Below are 25,206 nucleotides of genomic sequence, written 5' to 3'. Positions count from 1 at the left end.
AAGTCCACTGCTCTAGTACCAGGTTGGGTATGGGGTTTCCCTAAGAAGCCCACAGTGCCTTCTGCTCTTAGGTCCCACAAAACCCATCTGGAGTTTCTGTCACTGCCCTTGGGCATTGCCCAGGATGGGGAGCACCTGAGAGTAGTACCCTATTCATAATGATTAGCCACCATTAAACGTTTGCCTCCCCTGATTTCTTCCTCTTTCCCCATCTGATTCACTTTGATTTTTCTGCCAGGGGCAGGTATGGATGGGTAGTGGGGCCCTCATCAATCAACCTGCATCCTTTCTGATTCCTTGGTATAAACACTAAACTATCTCTTCTTCAAGACTTTGGCACTTAAAATTAGCAGCTAAGCATTGGAAATTCAAGAAGTTATTCTTTCTCCAGAACCCTGACTTTCAAGACTTGTGTCTCTGCAATGAGCATAAAATACATATTTAGAAATTCTGTTAACATATTGATCTAATGGGGGTTCTTTTATGTCTTCCCTTTTCTGAACAAATGTGTGTATGTCCTCTAAGACAATGGAGGTCCCAACTCATTTTGTTTGTGGTGATGGTTTCGGGCAACAAAAATTCCTGACTGTATTAGTTTGCCAGCACTGCTATGACAAATACAACAGAATGGACTGGCTTAAACAAAAGAAATGTATTGTCTTATAGTTTTGGAGGCTAGGAGTCCAGAATCAAAGTATTAGCAGGCCATGCTTTGTCCCAGAGTCTACAGCATTCTGATGCTGGCTTGCCACAATCCTTGGGATTCCTTGGCTTATAAATGCATCTCTGCCTCTGTCACATGGCGCTATCTCTCCTTTCCTGGCTTCTACTTCTGTGTGCAATTTCCTTGCTTATAAGGACTTCGGTCATATTAGATTAAGGCCTACCCTCATTCAATTTGGACTCCCCTTAACTAATAACATCTTCAAAGGTCCTATTGCAAATGGGTTCATACCCACATGCCTTTGTGGTGGTGGGATTCAATCTCAAACACTTGTCAATTCAGTCAAAACAGGGCGGCGGACTTGGCCCAGTGGTTACCACATGGGAGTCCGAGGTTCAAACCCTGGGCCTCCTTGACCCGCGTGGAGCTGGCCCATGCACAGTGCTGATGCGCACAAGGAGTGCCCTGCCACACAGGGGTGTCCCTGTGTAGGGGAGCCCCACGCGCAAGGAGTGCGCCCCGTAAGGAGAGCCACCCAGCGCGAAAGAAAGTGCAGCCTGCCCAGGAATGGCGCCGCACACACGGAGAGCTGACGCAACAAGATGACGCAACAAAAAGAAACACAGATTCCTGTGGCGCTGACAACAGAAGCAGACAAAGACGACGCAGCAAATAGACACAGAGAACAGACAACCGGGGTGGGGGGAGGAAGATGAGAGAAATAAATAAGTAAATCTTAAAAAAAAAAAAAATTTTTTTTTAATTCAGTAAAAACAGTATATAATGAGGGATCCAAAATTTTTCAATTATTTAAAATGTGGTGGGCACATTATGGTGAATTTTTTTCAGATCTATGTTTCAATGAGTCTTTAAACAGTATTATTGAATGGTAAAAAAATTTTACTGTAATTATTTGTTTTCACTTAGTAGAATTGTGATCTAAACTGAGAAAATCCCATGGGAAACGGATTTGGCCCAGTGGATAGGACGTCCGTCTACCACATGGGAGGTCTGCAGTTCAAACCCCAGGCCTCCTTCATCTGTGTGGAGCTGGCCCATGTGCAGTGCTGATACGCACAAGAAGTGCCGTGCCATGCAGAGGTGTCCCCGTATATGGGAGCCGCACATGCAAGGAGTGCACCCTGTAAGGAGAGCCACCTAGCGCGAAAAAAAGTGTAGCCTACCCAGGAATGGCACCACACACACAGAGAGCTGACATAACAAGATGTTGCAACAAAAAGAAACACAGATTCTGGTGCTGCTGACAACAGAAGTGGACAAAGAAGAACACGCAGCAAATGGACACAGAGAGCAGACAATGGGGGGTTGGAGGGGAAAGGGAGAGAAATAAATAATAAATCTTTTAAAAATAAATAAACTGAGAAAGTCCCAAATGATCCATGGCAGTAAATTCATAAATCCAAAACTCCATATCCCCAGAAAATAAAAATATTTAGACTATCCCCTATGCTGGGTGGAAAGTGGAAACCAAATTACATCAAAATTCTCTTTAGGATGGAGTCTTTTCAAGGTGGTTTTATTTATCTCTAAAATTTATCCCACTTTCCCACCCATGCTCATTGTTCCAGCCAACCCAATGGGGCTTTGTTATTAGCTCTGTATTACCGAGCAGGAATTTTCAGTATCCTGAGCTCTGATCCAATAGATCAAAGCAAAGCTAATGTTTACTTTTGCTTTGAAGAATGCCATTTGCTAATATTTGGCTGGGTCTTATGAGTAGGAGGAGTTTTTTTTTTTATGTAGTCACTCATTTATCACTTATTCAAGCCCTCAGGTTTTTATGTATTTTTAAAATATTGAGGTAATTGTACATTCACATGCAGTTGAAAGAAATAATACAGATAAATCCTGTCTAACATTTATCCTGTTCCCCCTATGATAGCATCTTGCAAAAATGTAATACAATATTATACCAGGATATTAACATTGATATAATCCACCCATTTCCTTCAGATTTTCTTCATTTGACTTGTATTCCTCTGTGTGTGTGTGTGCATGCACATTTTGGGTAACGGAATGATATTAATGATCTTGTATCACAAAAACACTGTAAACATGTTGACCACAAATAGAATGTATACAAATTTAGAAAAACCTATTTGTGTAACAAGTGATAGCCAGACATTCCTGGGTGGCTATGATATGGACTCCATAAGGGCATTAATAATCAGACCTGAAGCATAAAAACCCAGAGCAGACCCCAGTGAGCGTCAGGTAGATGCAGACTATCACTGGGTCACTCTGACTGAGCGGTCTGAATTCCCTAATGCGCTGCCGGGCCCGCTGCTGCCCTCACTGCCCGCTGCTGCCCTACTGCCAACAGCTTTGAATCTTCTGCTGAGGCCAGATTAGACCCACTTCCAAGACTCTCATTAGAGGTTCCCACCTACATTGTGTTGGTCCTCGGGCCAATGGACTGTAGAAACCGTGTTATTCACCTTTAAATGTGTTGTGTGTCCTCGACCTGGTTACTGCACATTGGTTGTGTTGGCAACTTGAGATTAAAGAAACAAATAAATTTCCTTGATTACACAAACTATTGCCATGATAATATTTTGGACTTGCAATCATTTCTCAGGTCATTTTATGAACATTTTAGTTATATGACAGGGTATGTAAGTCGATTTCCTTCTATGCAATTTTATCACTTATGTAGGTGCATGTGTTCACCACCACAGCCAAGATACAGAATTGTTCCATAACCACAAGGATATCCTGCATTGCCCTTTTATAACCACTAACATCCCTCTTGTCCTTTAACCCTCGGCAACCACTAATTTGTTTCCATTTCTATAATTTTGACCTTTCAGAAATGTAATCTAAATGGAATCATATAGTATGTAACCCTTTTTATTTGGCTTTTTCACTCAGCATAATTCTCCAGAGATTCATCCAAGTTGTTGTGTCTATCAATAGTTCATTCACTATATTCTTGAGTTGTATTCCATGGTATGAACGTAGCACAGCTTGTTTAACTATGTATCTATTAAAGGACATCTGAGTTGTGTCTAACTTTTGGAAATAAAGCTGCTATTAATATTCTTGTATAAGTTTTTGTGGGAACATCAATTTTCAATTTCTCTGGGATAAATGCCCAAGAATGCAGTTACTAGGTCATGTGGCAATTGCAGTTTTAGTTTTATAAGAAAATATCAGACTGTTTTCCAGAATGTCTGTACAATTTTACATTCCCACTGGTGATGTATGAGTGATCCAATTTCTCCACATCCTTGCTTGCATTTGGTGTTATCGCTATTTCTTATTTTAGCCATTTTGATAGATGTGTAGTAATATCTCATTGTGATTTTAATTTGCATTTCTCTAATGTCTAATGAAGTCAAACATCTTTTCGGGTGCTTATTTGCTATCTGCATATTCTCTTCTGTGAAATGTCTCTTCATGTCTTATAGCTATTTTCTGATTGGCTTTGTGTGTGTGTGTGTGTGTGTGTGTGTGTGTATACTGAAAGTTCTTTATATATTGTAGATATTAGTTCTTTGTTGGAAATATGGTTTGCAAATATTTTTTTCCCACTCTGAAGCTTGTCTTTTTATCCTTTTAACAAAGTTCTCACAGATCAAAAGTTTTAATTTTGATGATGTCCAATTGGTAAATTTTTCCTTTTTAGATCATGCTTTTGGTGTCAAGTCTAAGAATTCTTTACCTAGTCCCAGATCCTAAAGATTTTTCTATTATTTTTTTCTAAAAATATAATTCATGACCCATTTTGAGTTAATTTTTCTATTAAATGTGAAATTTAGGTCAATGTTCCTTTTTTTAAAATTTATACAGTCCAATTGTTTTAGTACCATTCATTGAAAAAGCATAGTTCTTTCATTGCCTCATTTTTGTTCCTTTGTCAAATCACTTGAGTACATTTGTGTGGGTCTACTTCTGGGTTCTGGATTCTGTTCCACTGATCTGTTCCACTGTCTAGCTCTCTGCCAATACTACCCTGTCTACATAGTATGCTATAGCTACATAGTATGCTATAATATTGGTAGAGTGATTTCTCCCACTTTATTCTTCCATTTCAAGATTGTTTTAGCTATTCTATGGCTTATATATTTTCATATAAATTTTAGAAAAAGCTTTTCTCTTTCTATTTTTAAAAAATTTTGTTCGAGTTTTGATAGGAATTACATTAAACCTATGATCAATTTGAGGAGAATCAGCCTCTTTCCTATGCTGAATTACCCAATCCATGAACATGGTACATATATCCATTTATTTAGATACTCCTTGATTTTTCACTAGTATTTTATAATTTTCAGCATATAGATCTGACCATAATAAATATACATGCTTTTAAGTTTATACCTAAAGTATTTAATTTTCTTTGGAGCAATATAAATGGTGTGCTTTTAATTTCAGTTTCCATATGTTCATTGTTTATATATAGAAATATTAATTTTTGTGTGTTAATCTTGTATTCTGCTTCCTTGGTCAACTTGCTTTTTAGTTTTTAGTTCTGGGAGGTTTTTTTAACTTTTCTGGTGTGTTTTTATGGTTTTTGGTTTTGTTTTGTTTTTTTATTTTCTTTTTTTTAATTTTCTTTTCATCTTTTTGTTTTGTTTTGGTAGATTCAACCCCTTATTTTTACTATGGTATGATAGGAGCCAGAACACAGAAATAAATACAGGGGGGAATCATGACATGATGTCAGATGATCATGGGTTTTTTTAATATATTTTTTATTTATTTTTAAAAAATACATAGATCACATAAAATGATACATTAAAAATAGTGATCATGCTTTAATGGAGGAATGTTTGCTGCATTATAGAAGCAGAGAGAAGACCCAATAAACCCAGCATGGGAAATCATTGATGGCTTCTTGGAAGAAGTGACAGTGGGACAAATCTTGATAGAAAATTAGGACTCAGTCAAGAAAAGGGGCTGAAGGAGTGGGAAAGGATGTTTCCTGGCCATAAGAGCAGCTTGGGCCATCACATTTGCAGAAGTAAACAGAACATTTTATAGAAATTGAAAATAATTCAATAAAGATTTCCCCAATCATTTTTTCTCCTAGATCAGCCACAACTCCCCAAACTGGTAAAGACTTATATTTGCAGTAAAGTCACTCCAAATTAGAGTATAAAGCATTGGTTTCCTATTTCATCTTCACCAATATGTTTGCAGGAGCCTCATTGGGCACTGATCCTACAACTAATCTGTACCTTAGCCTCAGGGAAGCGCTGGCTGCAGTATTTCTCCATCAGATTCTACAAAGGTGAGACATGAGAGGGATATGGTTCTTAATGGAAAATGCTACAGACCCTTATTTGAAGATACAGACTTTGATTCTTCCTCCAATAATACTTAAAGTGATTTCTCAGGATTCAGTGTAGAGTTGTAGAAAGAGCACTAGTGCCAGAAGACCTGAGTTCAGTCCTGACCCTGCTTCCAACAGACAACTCACCTAACAATTTGGTGCCTTGGTTTTCGCAAATGTCAATCAATAGGCCAGACATTATTTTTGCTTTCTTTTTACTTTTCAATTTTTATTTTCAATATTCTATTTACCCACAAACATTTCCCTATGTATGATACAATAAAGTAAAGGCCTTATAAACACACAGTCCTGGAGAAAGCCACATAGGCCTCCAATCATAATATCTATATCCAAAGCAAGAGATCAGAATGTGAAGCAAGTCTTGGTAACTGGGCAACTTCTCCTTTACATTTGGATTTGGAATTTGCATTTTGATGTCTTCCTTGGGGGGTTGAAATTATGGCATTTTAATTTTAAATTGCATCACTCACCTTCCAGCTCATTCAGAAAATAAATATCATGAATATACTTGATCAGACACAGCATAGGGAGAAAAAAGTAATGGTTTAGCTTTACTTTATTTATTTTTTGAGATACCGGGGTCAGAGATTGCACCCAGAAACTTGTATATGGGAAGCCAGCACTGAACCGCTGAGCCACATTGACTCCCTTAGCTTTACTTCTTAATTCAGTATGTATCGAGTACCTTTTATAACCTAGGCGCAGGGCTAGATAATGCAGATAAGAGAAGAGTGCCTGTTTCCTCTTGAGAAGCTCAGTCTAGAACAGAAGACAGTCAGTTAATTGAACAAATACTCAATTATAAGGCAAAGAAGCTTCCAGAAAATGTTATGGGAACAGAGAGAGCATATAGAAACATAATAACTTCAGCTACAAGAGGTTAAGGAAGGCTTCCAGGAGGAGGTGATTTTTAAGTTTTATCTTAAAGAGGAGTAGCAGTTATCTGGTTTAAGGAGATGGAGAAGGGTGTTTCAGGCAGCATTTGCTAAGTCATGGAATTATGTGAGAGTATGACATGTCTGGAAACCAAAAGTATCTCCATGTGGACAGAGCACAGGAGTTTTTGGAATAGTGGGTAGGAGATGAGTCTGGAGAGGTAAACAGATGGTGGTATGTCTGTTGGAACTTGGATGATATTCTCTCGGCCAGGCAACAACAAACTATACTTGAGGACTAAATCCAGCCTGCTGCCTGGTTCTGTAAATAAAGTTTTATTGGAACACAGTTACATTCATGTGTTTACATGTTGTTTATAATCTGCTTTCATGCTATCATTGCAGAGTTGAGTAGTTGCAATAGAGACCTAGAAAGTTTAAAATACTTACTCTTCAGCCTTTTACAGAAAAAGTGTCCTGGTCCTTGCTCTAGCCTACTTGAGTGATATATGCACCCTCTTTTAAGAAAAAGGTTCTCAGAGACCTGAAGTGCTACTTACTTATTTTTACCAAATTGTTATTTAGATATCTATAAACCTAAAATTAGATGAAAATATCTTATACTTACAGCTTTTGTGCAAATGTAAACGTAACATGTTAAACAAAAACAATATCATTAACATCAATGGTATTAATTCAGTGTAATGGAAGATGTCATTTTTTATGGAAACAAATTTCTGCTTGCAGCATAGGACTGGCTGCCACAGTATAGGTTCTTTGTAATTAAGCAATTTATACTACCCCGATCATGAGATTTTACTTAATTGAACTAGACTAAATCCTTCGTTAATACAACAAAAGTGACTGACGTTATTGAACGTTATCTGTCCCAAATGTTAACCTTTGGTATGTCCATCTCACTTCTTTTTACATAAGCCAATAATTATAATAATGCCTATTGATAAGATAAAAACACAAGGTGCAGAAATCACTTGTCAGTACTATTTTAAGACACCCATTCATGTGATCCACAATTGTTTAAATATTTTTAAATGTCACCTAAATTAAGACACAACAATTTTTAAATTATTACAGAGAGCTGCAGATCTGCAGTGCTAGAAAGTTATTGGAGGACTCTAATAGTCAGATATTTATTATAGCAACATCATAGCTAAATTAGCCAGTCCAAACTAGATAAACTGTAGAGGGGGAAATGAATTAGAGAGAAGAGAACAGATTTGAGAATATGCTGTACACTATCTGGGCCAGACTTCAAGATTGAGTGAGCAGTGGTAGAGAAAGAATGTAAGAGAGAATTCAGGAATGAATCCCAAGTTTTGGACCTGGGCATATACATTCACTGAGATGAGAGAATGCAGAAGAGGTAAAAGTTTGAGAAGGAAAGATATAAGTTCATTTGAGACACATTGAATTTAAGGTGCCCTAAGATTAAGTCTTTATCCTGAATAAAGTTGAAAATATCAGACTGGGGAGTGAAGAGTAAGGACTGGCCTGTATATAAGGATTTGGGAGTTGGAAGTAACTGGTTGTTGAACTCCTGATACAAATGAGATGGTCCACATAGAATTTAGAAAATGACAGGAGAAAAGGAGAGCTCTAAAGGATGCTTGATAAAGAACTAGATGTTAGAGATAGCCATATAAATAACTATATATATAAATATATATATATACACACATACACACACATACACAAATGAAATCAATTCAGGATGATTTATGCTAATGGAGAGAAACTGTAATATGCCTAATATGAAATAGGAATACAAAAAATCACTTAAATGCATTTTTGTGGGTGCATGAAAAAGGAAGAGTTTGCAGAGATTTACTTAGGTTTGCCAAAACTTGGTTTACTCTCACAGAAGGCACATTAAATTGGATATAGGGGGAAATGATATGGAACATGGCAGTCACTGAGGTTCTTTACTAACAGAAGCTTAATTTTTCTTGGGGTGGCAATGTTTGCCAGCATCCTTTGTACATATGAATGGCCATGTGACACAGCTCTGGCTGATGAAATACAACTAAAAGTCACAGGCTGGAACTTCTGGGAAGGTTCTATAAAAGGCCAACAGACTCAGCTGATGGGGTCCTTTATCCTTCCTCTTTTTCCTACCTGGAATCATAAAGCTGGAGGTGTAACAACATTCTCTGACCATGAGGCCCCAAGAACAAACATGCTTAGGATTACTGATGGGAAACACAGGAGGATCCTGGGGGTATCAGGAGGATACTGGAGCCCCACTATCAGCCTTGGCCTTTCTACCTCCAGGTGTAGAAAGAATAATACAACCCCTAATTTTTTTTACATTACTGTTTTCTGGATTTCTGTTTCTTGTGGCCTAACATAATTCCTACCTACACAGAAACTCTCTTTGAAAATGGTCTCAGATTAAAATGCCCCATAGGTAGCCTTCAAAGTTAATATATTGCTCAGGAAAAATAAAGAGTTAATCCCCATCTGTTACAACAGGACCCCTCTAGTTGTTTCTATAACTACCTCCTTCAGCTCTTCATTTTAAAAAGTGAGGGAAGAAAAAGAAGGTGGGTAGCCAGATTAGCTGGTTATGATAAATGGGTTCCCTGTAAGACTGTGTTCATCAAATCTCCAAATTCTAGCATCTTCCATGTTTTTCTTTTACTTTGCTTTTTCTCCTCCATCCTTAGCATAATAGAAAGGAAAAGTGAAGAATAAAGGGTTAATACTATTATTCATTTACCTTCAGTGGATTCTCATTGCCCATCCAATTATGCACATGTATAATAATTTATTGAACTATTAATATTTGCTTTGTATTGCCATTTTTTTCCTCCCTAATCCAAGAAATTAACAGGATACTTGCTGCCTTTCTTTTAGGGCAGGTATGCGGCAGAAGCTTGAAGCAAACCTCATACTGTTGTTCTTCAAAAGGCTTGAGTTCCTGAACTAGATTATACTGGGGAAGTGGAATCAGCTGAGATAGAAACAGATGTGGCAAAGGAGAGAAAGGAGATTGCTCTAGATTTGGAAGGCAGGATGGTTTCCACAAGCATCAGGAACCCAGGTCTACTCCTGGCAGTATCTGGCACAGGGGAAGGACTCTATACGTTGGAGCTGGAACCTGAAGCACCTGAAGATGGATCCTACATGGGAGGTGAAAATTCAGAGCCTCTGAGGAGCATCACTGCCTGGTAAACCCAGGAGGGCTATACCCTTTAAAACAGAGCTCCCAGTGGAAAGAAATATTACCAAGGTCCCCAATAATCATAGAAGCCAAACCACTGGTGTTCAAATGTCTGTGACAGCATTGGCAATAAGGACTACCATGATGAGCCAAAGATTGTGGCTGTTCATGTAAACACAAAAGGGGTTGAGATACCTAAGGAAGGAGAGAGAGCCCCCAATGACAGAGATTAAATTTATTTCCAATATAAGATGGGATGAAAGCTCATAGGAATATCTTAATTTCTGATTCAAGGGTTATTCCCATGCTATTACCAATTTCTTCCACTGAAGTGTCAGGCCTCAACAACATGGTCTCCATAACCTGCGGCTCCAGCTACTTGGTTTCTCCCAAGTGAGTCCTACACTCACTTAAAACATGTAACAAACTCATCATAAAACCCATAGGGGCCAAGAATGCACCCACACTAGCCCTGCGAGTGGCTGGGCAGGGTCTTAGGGCAGGACACTGACCCTGCAAGGTTAGAAAATAGGAGCAACGCCTCATCCAATCAGCCTGGGCAGCAGTGTCTGCTATGGCACCGTGGCTGTGGGGGGAGGGTGCCACCCAAACTGGCCACCCACAGTCCCACTCTCTCTTAGCTGGACATTGTGCAAGGAAGGTTGATCCACCTTAAAACATACAGCCTTTTCCTCAGCAAAAAGGAAGATGGGATTTCATTCTACAAGTTTACCAGCCAAAATAAAATAATGTGCACAACCAAGTAAGAATAAGACAAGGAGTTCCAGAACTTGGGTTTCTTGCTGCCTGGGCTCTCCCCTGTCAGGATAGGCACGCAGCCTCTGGCAGTTTCCTCAACCCAACAGCCAGGTCTGGCCACATGCTCCTTGTCCACAGGGAAGTGTGAATTCCCTGCTGCTGCCTTTGATCAGCTCTTCCTCGTTGAATGAATGAATGTTTTGCAACATTCATTTTACAACAGATGAGTGCCCATTTTTTTCTATCCTCACTACTTTCCTTCATTAATCCTTCCCTGATCCCTCTGACAAGTTGCAATTTCATCTTTTAATTCTCCAAATTACCAGTTTGCCCTTCTCTTGGGGCACTTAGCCTGTACTATTTTGTACAGCCGCTCACTCACTACATGCACCTTTTAATATATATATGTTTACAGAACATCTACTCTGAACTCCGAAGACAATGACTGTTTGTTTTCAGAGCGCCTAACAGAATACCATGTATTTATTTATTTGCCCAGCAAACATTTTGCAAAAGCCTACCATGTCCTAGGCCCCAGGATACTAAAATAAACAGAACACAGAGCCTCTCCTTGGGGTTCTTAATGTCTGTGTATTATGTTTAAAGCTCATAAGCTTGAGCCCAGCAAAATCTCAGTGCGTAGTTGTTGAAATTATTTGTTAGTCTTTAAAATCTGCATTCCATTACTTGTAGGAAATTTAAACAAAACAAGAAAGATAATTTTGTGAAGGAAAGGGTTTCCTGATGTTTCAGAATATACCACGTAGACTGCAGTGGTAACTATTGGATTTGGAAGTAAGACAAAATGGCATGAAAAACTTAAAAGTATGGCTTTAATCATTTCCATTTTAAAAATAGATGAAGAGTATTTTACGTTCAAAACAAATGTGCAAATAAAAATATTACCAATTATTTGAAATCTGTGGAAAGTGCTGAGATGAAGGAACTATTGCCAAGAACTCCCCCCCCCCCCCCCCCCCCCAGGCTGACTTCCTTAGCCCTTCATTCTTTTCTGCTGTTCCTGCTGTTTTGGAATTTGCAGTTATGTGTAACAAGACCCTATCACAAATGTTTGTAGATAAATCAAGAAACATTCACTGGAGATCTTGGCATAGGCTATAGTGGAGACTCAATAGCTGATTTCCCTTCCCACACTTCCCATCCTATTGTCAGGCTCTTCCTTTTCTTCCTAGTTCTTCATTTCCCTGACTCTGCTTGTCTTTGGGAGTAACCTTTCTGTTTTCAATCTCCCAAGTATTTGATGAGTCTTATTTGTTAGTAGGCTAGTGGTGGAAGAACAATGACCTGAAATCAAGAAACCTGAACTCATTTGGTCATTTATTCATTCAGCACATATTTTTTGAGCATTTCTATGTGTCAGGGAGTAGTCTAAATCCTGGAAAAACAGGAATGAACAAGATTGTAAACTCCCTGACCTTCAAGAAGCTTACATTCTATTGGAGAAAGCCAATAAACAATACATAAATTATCAAGAGATTTAGAGATAGTGATAAGTGCTATGAGGCAATAACTGGGGTGGTGTGGCAGATAGTAACTGTGAGGCAACTTAGAGTAGGACTGTCAAGAGAGGATATTCTGAAGATATGATCCTTAAGTTGAGATCTGACCTGGAAAGGTGCAAAACAGATTCCACAGAAGAGTGTTTCAGGCATCTTCCCCTGACATGAGAAAAGTTTAGCACCTCCAAAGCACAGAAAGGAGACCAGTATGGCAGGAGGCAATGAACAGGAGGGAGAGGGATTCAACATGAGGTCAGTAGAAAAAGATTATTGGCTCATGAAGGTCCTGGTAGCCATGGTGTGAAGTTTAGACTTTAAGAGTATGGGAATATTTAATGTGCTTTAAGCAGAACAGTCACACCTTTCCATTTTAAAAGATGACTATGGCTACTGGGTGGAGAGTGGAATTAGAAATGCTAATTAGGAGACTACTGCCAAGATCCACAATTCACAAGGGAGGAGGGAAAGGATTCTAGTATTTGGAGTTGAAACTCACAGGACTTGGAGATGGATCCAACGTAGGAGGTGAGGAAAAGAGAGCCATCAAAAGATGGTGGCCACCAGTGGTGCTCTGTCGTGGTCCCTAGGGGAGCAGCGACAGTCTCCCAGGTACAGCGGCGGGGACCGGGAGGGAGTGAGGGTTCAACAGTGAGCCCCTGATGCTAATGACTATGCTTGTGAGCTGATAAACCTAAAATAAGAACAAGGCCTAGAGCAACATTGTGCCTGGGAATTTCCTCCTGTCAGCCTTCATGTTACTCAAATGTGGCCAGTCTCGAAGCCAAACTCAGCATGTAAATGCAATGCCTTCCCCCCAGCGTGGGACATGACACCCGGGGATGAACCTCCCTGGCAAGGAGGGACCACTATCAACTACCAACTGATGATGCAACTGGAAAAGGACCTTATACGGAAGGTTCAATGCGGATCAGCAGAATATCCATGTCTACATAAAATAACATGACTTTAAAATGCTGTTTGACCTAAAGTAAGGGGGAAATGGAAAGGAGAAATGAGTTTATATGGCTACGAGTTTCTAAAAAAGAGTCTGGAGGCTGGCAGAAGGATTGCCCTCATGCACAACTGAGCAGAGTCAGAGAGACAGATAAAGCAGATACAACCCCCAGATATTGGTTCCTTTGAAGGCTAAAGAGACCCATGGGAGTTATGGTCATGGCCGATGGGGTTAACTACCAGGGCAGATGGCCCCTCTTTGGAAATGGTGTTTATGTGTGATGAATCTGGACTCAGATGGGATCTCCCTTCATAAGACTTTCATGCTAATGTGCTGGAGGTGCCGTTAATGTTGGGGTTTAAGATATATTTAGGGGATTTGAATCTCTGGACTGACAATGTGATAGCCAGGTCCTGAGCCTCAACAGACTCCAGCACCTACAATCTGATCTATTGGACTTACCACACTCAGCTAAGATGGAGTTGAAGAAGGACAACCACCACACCATGGAGCCTAGAGTGATTACAACTGAAAATGGGAGGATTGCATCCAGCATCCATGTGGAATCTGAGCCTCCTCTTGACATAGAGGTGCAATGGACACAACCAATCCAATGCCCACATAGAAGAGGTGGCATTGGATTGGGAAAAGTGGACATGGTGGACGATGGGTATGGGGAAAGGCAGGAAGAGATGAGAGGTGGAGGCGTCTTTGGGACATGGAGCTGCCCTGGATGGTGCTTCAGAGGTAATCACCGGACATTGTAAATCCTCACAGGGCCCACTGGATGGAATGGAGGAGAGTATGGGCCATGATGTGGGCCATTGTCTATGAGGTGCAGAGGTGCCCAAAGATGTACTTACCAAATCCAATGGATGTGTCATGATGATGGGAACGAGTGTTGTTGGGGGGGGGGAGAGGGGGGGGTGGGGGGGTGGGGTTGAATGGGACCTCACATATATATTTTTAATGTAATATTATTACAAAGTCAATAAAAAATAAAATTAAATTAAATTAAAAATACAAAAAAAAAAAAAAAAAAAAGATGGTGGCCAGGTTTTTTGATAAAAGACTTAGGTATTGAGACAGGAAAATGTTCCAAGTCTACCTTATCCAACAGTGTGATCTGGTATCCCCAACTTTAACATAAAAATGCCAGAAGAGATGGCTTAGCTGGCCTTCCATTCTTCTTGGCAAAAAAAAAAGTCACAGTTCTGTTGCATTATCAGGGCTAATTATGTCTTTCCTGCTTCCCGTTAGGAGAATAACACGAAGCTTTGGACTCCCAGAGGCTGGGATTCAAGTCAAAGCTCCATGAAAATATGTGACTTTGATAAACAGACTCTGTACTCTCAGCCTCAGCATCTACAAAATGGGACTCTGCCTCACTGGGTTGTTGGGAGGGATAAGTGTTAAATAATGATGAAATTATATATGGCACATGGAACACGATGGTGCTCAGTTAATCACACCTTCTCCTTCTCTTCTTTCATTCACTTCATTTTGTGAATCTCTTGACTCTAACTTCTCTGAGGATATACTAACTCCAAGATAAGAGATTCACAAAGTGGAATTTCCTGTGACAGTGACTCAGTCAATGACCTCTCTACCTTCCTGCCTGGGAGCTAAGAACTTAAGGGTAAAGCAGATACAGCTGAGCTTGTGGACACCAAATTATCAACACTAGGGCTTCAACATTTGAGCTTAACTTTCACTTATGCACCTTTCCTGCCAGCCAGCTCCAACCCTCTCCCTATTGAATGGGGCTGGGAAGGGGAGAATGTGAATGGCAGAAGACAGCTCTGAGGAGAAAATATTGATAGGGGAAAATGTTGATAGAATGCTTTGGACTACCGGTGAGAGTAATTTCATCCCTTCAGACCCTACCAATACATACTTTTTTTCTGCTTATGACCATACTATATGACCCCTTGGGAATGAGATGGCACACTATTAGAAGGGATACTTCAATTTTATGTGCTGCATTCTTAGTTCCCAAAAACTATTTTAGCCACTATACAAATTTACTGATGAATAATCCCCTTTGCTTTTTTTTTACGCCTGACTCTCTCTTTCATTTATATCTTTGATCCATTTTCCCTTTTAGGTAAAAACCCAAATAATAGAATCTCCAAATATCAAGCAAAAAGTCATGTTTTTCAAGTTCCTCGCTGTCCACAGGATGAAACCCAGGTTATGTCTGTAGTTTCTGCTATAGCCCCTAGAGGGCAGTGCAGGTCTCGCTCTACCCTCCCAAAGCCTCACACATTCCTTTCCATTCCCCTCCCAACTAAGGGCAGAGACAAGAGACACAACGGAGGGCGGGGGGCGGGAGCAGGGATATACACAGGTACCTCAGCAGCACAGGAAATGACTTGAAAAGAAACAAGCCACACTGGGTTCACCGATAGTCTCCTGTCTTCACACAGCATTCGTGTATTCACTCCCACCTCACACACAGCCTCACCTTGCCTCAGCCTGTTCTACATCCTCCCTCCTACACCCAATTCTTCAAATGCCTCCGTGAGATCATCTCAGCCTCACCCTCTCTCCCTTTCAAACTTACACACAAACTCACTCAGCACATCCCTGAACAGGCTGACAAGACACCAACTCTTTCCTCCTTTGCACTCTAGTTCTGGTCCCTGAGGCCACATGACACTGACTGGGAGATTGCTCTTAGGAGGAACTGGTGTGTGATGAGGCAGTCTGTGCCCGGCCAGAGCCTAATTCTAGAGACTGGCTCCTGGAGGGCTGCCAAGCCCCTCAGGCAGGGAGATGGTAATTGGCGAGTGACCCCAGTGACTGCTGGGCAGACACTGACAAAGCCCAATGCACAGGTGCCCAAGGTGCCACCGCAGGCCACAGAAGAAACAGGAACAGCTGGTTTTTGTGGGCAGGGCAAGGCATGGAACTAGAGCAGGTACAAGGGGAGCAAGAATAATGTCTTATATTAGCAGAGAGCTTTGTGCTTTCCAAAACTCACTCCCAAATACTCTGGGAAATCTGTTCGTTGATGTAAGGAGGGAATGTATTACAACTGTTTTTTTTACGGATGAGAAGACCCAGCGGGGATGAAGGTTAAGCATTAACATTCAAACAGATGTTAATGATGGAGCTGGGCTGGACTCCAATGCCAAGGTGAGAGCTGTGCCCAAAATATCCTTGACATATGAAATCATATATCAGCGTCAACTTATCATGTAGGAGAGCATTCCTGACAGGGTTTAGCAAGATGAAGGTCAGATTACTCACCATCATACATAGATTCCTTATTGTGGTCCTCGTATGTCTAGCTGTTGTATAGGGGAGGGGTAAGGAAGAAGATCACAGCTAAGGCACAAAAGGCCAATCAAGTGTGAGGGCTTCACCCCTTACAGTAACAGTTAGGCACCAGCCTCTCACAAGAAGTTCGAAAGGTATGATGGCCTCTCTTTCCTTTCCCGACTCTTGGAATGGAGAGTCCGACTGCCAGAATGCCATGATAGCAAGAGCAACCCACCCACCAGAGACCTTTTTTTTCCTTTCTTTTTTGCCTGAGGAAGCTCCTTTCTTTACATCTCAAAGAAAGACTGCATTTATAGCCCTTTTCCTCCATGAATTTTTAAGGAAGAGAAAGAAAAGATTTAAAAAAGAAGACAAAAATTGTAGTAATAACCTATGGTTCAGAATGAGAAGCACATGCTTTGATTTTATTTTTAAATTGATCCTCCTTTTCTAAAACACTTCTTTCAAAAAATTACTGGGAGGTGAGGACAGGCATTATGTATTCTGCATGTTTGTATCCACTCTAGGAGATTTTAATACAATAATAATAGTATAAGTTATAAAACTTGTTCCCAGGTAGAGATCACATTTCTTCTTTTTCCTGGGAAATGTTTTATCTGAGAAGACACCCAAGTAATCTGCCTACTTGCTGGCCTCTTAAATGTACCGTAGATTTTTACAAACTAGGCCTTAAAGGGAAGCGGACTTGGCCCAATGGACAGAGCGTCCGCCTACCACATGGGAGGTCCGCAGTCCAAACCCCAGGCCTCCTTGACCCATGTGGAGCTGGCCCATGCGCAGTGCTGATGCGCAAGGAGTGCCCTGCCACGCAGGGGTGTCCCCCGTGTAGGGGAGCCCCACGCACAAGGAGTACGCCCTGTAAGGAGAGCTGCCCAGCGCGAAAGAAAGTGCAGCCTGCCCAGGAGTGGTGCTGCACACACAGAGAGCTGACACAACAAGATGATGCAACAAAAAGAAACACAGATTCCCAGTGGCGCTGATAAGGATAGAAGCAGTCACAGAAGAACACACAGCGAATAGACACAGAGAGCAGACAACTGGGGGGTGGGGGAAGGGGAGAGAAAGAAATAAAAAATAAATCTTTAAAAAAAAATTTAGGCCTTAAAGACTTCAACTTCAAGGTGGTAGCCCAAGCACAAATGTTCACTTCCCCACCCTGGCTAAGTCACATGGCATTTGCAATAAAGAAATAAGGGAGGAATAAAGCTGTACACCATTGTGACTAGGATGACAGCCGTCAGTGAAAATTATATTTTGATGAATTTCTTGAAGAGAGGGATTGGGAATAAACCAGAGAAAAGAAACTGAGGCCCACTCATTTGGAAGAAGGTGACAGCAGAGGTGGGAGCCATTCTTTAAGGCAGAGCTCTAAGAGACTAAATTTGTAGATAAGGAGAAACAAAAGTAGAAGTAGGATGCAGAGCGGTCATCAGTGTAATTACTTAAAGGATTGTATATGCATTAGCTGGTCCAGGTAGTCCCTCCCATGTCATTCCTATCCATTTATATCAAAGCAATTAAGAGTTTGTGGAATTTGAGCTCAGGCAAAGCTGCAGAACTGCCTCCTTCCAATCTCGTACCTACATGCCCTCCTTAGGGGGCATGTAGAGCCTTCCAGTCAGCATGTTCCACCTGTGGCCACAGAGTTCATGTTTAGCTCCCTCTGCCCTGATAACCAGAAGAGAATCTTGTAAGAGAAAGAGACACAGATGACACAGGAAAAACCCATGGCAGTGATCTTACAGAGTTGATCATTAAACACTTGAAGAAATCCAACAGTCAAGATGAGACATTTGAGAAGATACTCAAGGAAACTTGTTCTTTATCTTGATTATGGTGGTAGTTACATGGCTATATACATTTATCAAAACTCATCAAACTGTTTATCTAAAAGGGTGAATTTTATTGCTTATAAATTATACCTCAAATAAATCTGATTTTTTTTAAAAAAAGCACAAACCAGGAAAGACTGTTGGTTTGCAACAGTCCTGAGCAGTGTCCATTTTTCTAAAGCACAGAGGAGTGGCAATTGGTAAGGCTGGCTCTTTAAGTAAACCTAAATTAACTGATAAGCAGTAGGGAAATTCCTAATATAAACCAAGTACAACTAGGAACACAGGATTCCAAGGAACCATGTTTTATTTATTCACAACATCGCGGATATGTCTGCCTAGGGAGATATTCCTCCCCAGGTGGAACTGGCTGAGGGTGTCTTCCACCAGCCTAGGATAAAACACTGACTAGGTAAGATATCAAAAAATGTGAAATAAATGTCAGGAAACAATCAGAAAACAAGAAGAGGTTACTGGAAATTAAAAATATGGTTCTCTTTTATGTATATTGATCATGTATGTTCCCCCAGGGTCTTTTTTTTTTTTCACTCTATTTTCCAAGAAGCTTTAGATTACAAAAAAGTCACATAGAAAATACAGGTGATTGCTATATTCCCTCCCCTCCCCTCCCCTCCCACATCTTCCCCTACCAATAATACCCTACCTGATCTTACAGTGATGAAAGGTACAACCCACAAAAAAAATTCCCTTTAATTTTTATTTTATTTTATTTTTTTAGCTTTATTTTTGGGGAGGTTTTAGATTGCAGAAGGTTGCAGCTGTGGCAAGGGAGGATTACTGGTGCAGGGTGTTGGTGATGGGGAGGGCTACACATGGGGCATGCCTCAATGGAGTATGAATGTGTTCATGTGGTCATGGAGTATTGCCTCAGGGGCTGGAGACCTACACAGTAACTGAGAGAATACTGAATTCCCATCCTGGGGAGTCCTGCTACATTCTCTAATAGAGTAGCAAGAATCTCTAGACTACATGGACAAGTGCCCAGCAAAGGAGGACAGATCAATACGCCAGACCCTTGATGTTGATACTTGTACTTAGGAACCTTGTTCCTGTGAAATTGAAACTTAATCTAGTAATAAAAATTACCTAAGAGTTATCTCCTGAAAGCCTCCATGTTCCTCAATGTGGCCTTCTCTAAGCCAAACTCAGCATATAAACTCACTACCTTCCACCTGGCATGGGACATGTCTCCCAGGGATAAGACTCCTTGGCGCTGAGGGAATATTACCAAACGCCAACTACTGATGCATTATGGAAAAAGACCTAGACAAAGGGGGAAATATTAATTTTAAATACAAATGAGTTTTTATGACTAAAAGATTTCAAAGTGAATCAGGAGGTCATTCCAGAGGTTACACTTATGCACATCTCAGGGGAATCTCACTGACTGCCACAATAAAGTGCCTCAAGCAGTAGTGCTCCTGAGGGCTCTAGAGACATCTAAACACTAGAGGCAGGACAGACGACCCTAGGAAATTGGGACCCCGTTGGTGAGCCTTACCTTGCAATATATGATAACCTATCTCCCCAATGTATCAGAGTTAGACTCAATTAAAATTTTCCTACACATGGTTGTTATGTCTCTTTTATTTGAACCTATAATTAACACTATATGCATTAACTATATGCCCTGGAGACTTAAATCTTCCAACTATTCTAATTCTGGTTGAGCCCTGTATCTCAGCAGAGTTGCAGCCAACACCTACTCTCCAGTTCATCGGACTTACCCAGGACAACTAAAACAAAGGCTAACGATGGACAACGTCCATCCCAAAAAACAGAGAATATCTACAACTGCAAGCAAGACAGTTCCATACATTTTCCCCATGAGATGTAAGTCTCCTCTCAATCGGAAACAGTGATGGCATCACTATCCCAAAATCCTCAAGATTGAGGAACAAACATAAGATGGGAATGTAACTAAGGACTAAAGTAGACTTATTAATTTTCTAGTAATGAAAGAACTTGTAATACTGATATAAAGACAGTGGTCACCAGAGATTCTGAGGGGAGGGAGAGGGAAGAACAGGTGGAACATGGGGCATTTTGGGGACATTGAAATTGTTCCGCTTAATATTGAAATGACAGATATAAGCCATTATACCTTTTCTCCAAACCTATAAAATCGTGCAGTGCAAAGGGTAAACCTCAGTGTAAACCATAGACTATGGTTAGTAGCAATGCTTCATTCAATACATGTTCATAAATTGTAACAAATGCACCACACTAATGAAAGATGTTGTTAATGAGGGAAAAGTGTGGCAGGGAGTGGAGGTGGGATGTACAGGAATCCCCTATATTTTCAATGTAACATTTATGTAATCTAAAGCTTCTTTAAATATAAAAACAAAACAATGATTAGGAAGTACGTAATTAAACAGACCAAAAAATATGGCTGCAGAAATATTTTTATATGGAATAAAGGGGACGGAAAACTAAAATCAAGGATATTTAACAAAACGTTGAACAAAAAAAAAGAAAAAATATGGAAAAAGTTAAAATCACAGAGGCTCTATTTAAGAAGTCCTACATCCACCTAAAAGAATCTCCAAGAAAAGAAGATAAAAAAAGGCAGAGTAGAAAATAAATAGTAGTTGATGAAAGGATAAACAAAATGTGGTAAATCCATACAATGGAATATTGTTCAGCCATAAAAATTAAGTCCTGATACATGCTACAACATGGATGAACCTTGAAAACATTATGCTGAGTGAAAGAAGCCAGATACAAAAGGACACATATTGTACAATTCCATTATTTGAAATGTCCTGAATAGGCAAAGCTATAGAGACAGAAAATAGATCAGGAGTTGCCAGGGGGTGGGGGAGGGGAGAATGGTGAATGACTGCTAATGGATACAGGGTTTCTTTCTGGGATGATGAAAATGTTCTGGAATTAGATAGTGGCGATAGTGGTGCAACTTTGTGAATATACTAAGAAACACTGACTTGGATACTGTAAAAGGGTGAACCTTAAGGTATGTGAATTAAATATCAATTTAAAAACAGTAGATGAAAATTTCCCAGAACTTTAAAAAAACTGTAAGATTTAAGGTTGAGTACTAATAGAGTAAATTTATAGGTGGTAATTCCCAAATTCAGCCTTATGGAATTGGACACCAAGGAAAGGTAAAAGAAAAAAAATCTTCAAGAAAAAATTACTTACAGAAAACTTGAAATAATACTGGCATTAAATATCTCATCTGCAATATTGCTAGAAGAAAATGGGGCAATGCTTTTTCACAGTTCTAAAGGAGTAGGTTATTGACGAAATCAGAATAGGAAGTCAGACACCTCTGAGAATATCTTCCAAGGTGCTTTCCATTCAATAAGTAGTATGATTAACAGTAACAAGCATGATATCTTAATGATACTACAAAGAACACTTATGTTTCCACATTCAACAAGAAAAACAAGTCAATTAACAACTTAGGTTTAAAAAATAGTCCCTAAGGCGTCTTCGGGAAATGGAGCTGCCCTGGATGGTGCTTCAGAGGTAATCACCGGACATTGTAAATCCTCACAGGGCCTACTTGATGGAATAGAGGAGAGTATGGGCCATGATGTGAACCAATGTATATGAGGTGCAGAGGTGCCCAAAGATGTACTTACCAAATCCAATGGATGTGTCATGATGATGGGAACGAGTGTTGTTGGGGGGGGGGAGAGGGGGGGTGGGGGGGTGGGGTTGAATGGGACCTCACATATATATTTTTAATGTAATATTATTACAAAGTCAATAAAAAATTAAAAAATTAAAAAAAAAAAAAATAGTCCCTAAGGAAACCAAATACAAGTATGAACAACTAATGTGTGAGAAAAGATAATCCATTTGACCTCAATACCTACAAATTACTCTTCTGAATAGTTTAGTGACATAGAATTACATTCCCTTTTCTAGGGATTTGACCAGTTTTTTTAAAATTAATAATTATTAGTAATATTTGCATAATAAAAATGTGAAAATGGCATGTATTAATCTGTAGCTATAAATATAAGTAAAGAGGAAATTCAGTATATACAAGCAGGGAGTAGAAGTTGAAAATAAATACTTCATCTTTCATAGTGGAGAGGCAAAAGATACTGTCTAAATATTATGTTGAAAGTAGGAGAATTACTTTGAATTACAGTTGTAACCGTCAGATAACTAAAAACAAATTACAAGTGATTTCCTCTGAGGAAAATTACTAGAAGCTGGGTCAATAGACTTTCACTTGTTATTTAATAGCATTGATATTTGCTTTAATATATGCATGTATTACTTTTATAAACTAAAAAAAAAAAAAAAAATGATAGCACAATTCCCAGGGCTGCAAAATTAACTGAATAACTGCATCAGTTAAAAATACTTCCAGCAGCAATATACAGAAAACTTGACTAACAGTGCTGCCTTAAATCATGACATTTATTATTTGCTTAAAAGACATCTAGAGATGGGAAGCAGATGTGGCTCAAGCACTCAAGTGATTGGGCTTCCATCTACCATATGCGAGGACCCAGGTTCGATCCCTGGGGCCTTCTGGTAAAGGAGAGCCAGGCCCATGCGGCAAGCCAGGCCAGCGCCAGCAAGATGATGATGCAACAAAAGAAGACACAGAGGAGAGTCAAGACGAGACATGCCAGAAGGCAGAAACTGAGGTGGCACAAGTGACAGGGAACCTCTCTCCCACACTGGAGTCCTCAGGATAGAATCCTGGTGAAGCCTATAGTAGAAAACAAGAAAAGAAGACAAAAGAAACAGACACAGAAGATTACAAATGGACACAGACAGAAAAACAGCAGGGTGGGGGTTTAGGGAGCTGGAACGCAGGGGGACAGGAAATGAAAAAAAAAAAAAAAAGGCCTCCAGAGAGAGACAAGCTCACATTAGTTTGGTGGCTTGCGGACTCAGCAACAACCCAGGCAGGCTCTTTTCTATATTTCTGCTCTGCTACCCAAGGTACTGGCAATGGTCTCCACTCATGATTCAAGATGTCCAGTATGCTCCAAGCACCCATTTTTGGCTCACAACGACATCCAAAATCAGGAAGGAAGTTAGTAGAAACCAAAAGGTCTAACTCCCACAGAGTTCCCTGCTCTCCTTTTATGTCTTTTCCAGAACTCCCCTTCCCCCTTACAACCCAACCCCCCTCCTCTTACATTTCATTGGCCAGAATTGGGTCATCTCCCATCCCTAAACCAGTCACAAACAAAGGGCATTTAGTTCACCATAATTGGCTTAGACTGATCATTATTTATTACCTGGAGCTGAGTACATTGCTCCCTGTCCTTTTAACAAGAAAGAATAGGGGAGTAGACAGCTAAAGGCTGACAGCCTGGCCAGCTAACTAACCACCTGACTACCTTTCTGCATGAAGAGTCTGCCACCAACATGACTGTTGGAACCACAAAACCCAAATTCCCTGATGACAAGAGGCTAGACAGTCATGAGGCATTAGTCCGATGTAGGTTTAATGTGTATTAATCTTTTGAGATAAAACTGTTAGTCATGTGTTAGCTTCTGCAAATTAACACTAGTTTCTGGGGAAAAACATTTGAGAAAAAAAAGCAACACTGTATTTTTCAAAGGTTCAACATCAAAAATTTATCAAGTGTAAAAACCCAGTCTGTTTGATACTGTTAGAATGATTAATTTTACAAGTAGCTACTAGAAATAAGGTGCATCTGACAACCTGAAGAATTGAAAGAGGAGGCAAACTTTTCCTCTCTGAATTAAGAAAAGTTACTTCCATCATTTGCATTTTTTCCTTCCTCATCATTTTAATGACTCTGGTGCATTTCTTTAGTCAAAGACTTTCCTGAGGATTCCATTTATCAGACAGGTATTGGCTTGCTTTTCAGCAACTATCAAGGCTGATTTACTAATATATCCTATAGACTTTCTGCAAAATCTATCCAGCCAAAGTCCATTGTGTCTCATAATTCCCACCTATTTTACTTGAAGAGCTTAATGCCTAGATGAGATCTGACATATGAGCTTTGCTCACCAGTTCACTGTCAGAGCAGGTCTGAATAATTAGCACCTGAAGCTCTTCTTTCCAGATATTAATACCTTATATCATAAATGTCAAGCAAAGCACAAAGATGCAACTAGAAAATCTTAGAAGGAAGAGAGCCCATAAATCATGGTGGTTTCACTCTATTTTTCTTCCATTTTACTATCAGAAAATAAACCCAGGGTGGTTAGTTTTAGAATCTAAACCTCCTCTTATTTATTACATATCACTGTGCCTTCCCTGAAGCTGTATCCTGGAGGAAGGGTTAAGAGGGTTGGAGATAATGATGCTGTGCTGTGTGCATTTGGGACATGGAGGCTAACAGTTATATAATGCAGGCCAGTGTGAGCCAGGTGGCTCTCTCAAAATCCTCAGCTCTGACCTACTCAGTGAAAACAATCTCTTTAATTGTTAGAGAACAAGCACAAGAATGAGTTCTGCAATAAATTGTAATGAACCTCTGAGGCTGCCAGAGTTCCTAAATAAATACCTTATTCAAACTAGATGCTAACTCTACAGTGAACAAGGCCACATCCCATACCATCTTCAATTACAGGTATAACTCTTCCAACTGCAATCACAGGTCTCCAATTTAGAGATATCCTCATTCTCTACTTGCAAAACTACCCACACAAACTATTCAATCTTTAGAAAACTGGCTATTAGAAGGCTCCTATTCTATTGAACTATTCTATAGTCAATCTGTCTGGAACATCCTATCTACCCACTGAGAGCCCACAGAGCAATTCTACCTCATTTTTCTCCTGGAAGTCCTTCACATATTAGAAAAGAGTGA

The 25,206-nt window shown here is 40.0% G+C and overlaps 1 protein-coding gene across 4 annotated transcripts in view; it reads right to left on the bottom strand.

Moving 5' to 3' along the window:
• MEGF10 (multiple EGF like domains 10) overlaps positions 1-25,206 on the bottom strand; it is a 421,346-nt gene that overhangs the window by 236,514 nt on the left and 159,626 nt on the right. Inside the window, exon 1 of one of the 4 annotated variants that reach the window (XM_071209745.1) lies at positions 23,280-23,476. The exons of the other annotated variants lie outside the window; for them this stretch is intronic. The gene's annotated coding sequence lies outside the window, so the exon portion shown is untranslated. Of the gene's footprint in view, positions 1-23,279; positions 23,477-25,206 lie in introns of those variants that run through there. 4 annotated transcript variants of the gene reach the window in all.

Source organism: Dasypus novemcinctus, chromosome 2, assembly GCF_030445035.2.
Source record: "Dasypus novemcinctus isolate mDasNov1 chromosome 2, mDasNov1.1.hap2, whole genome shotgun sequence".
Lineage (NCBI taxonomy): Eukaryota > Metazoa > Chordata > Mammalia > Cingulata > Dasypodidae > Dasypus > Dasypus novemcinctus.
Note: the sequence above shows the minus strand (reverse complement) of the source record. Positions and strands in the feature narration are given on the sequence as shown.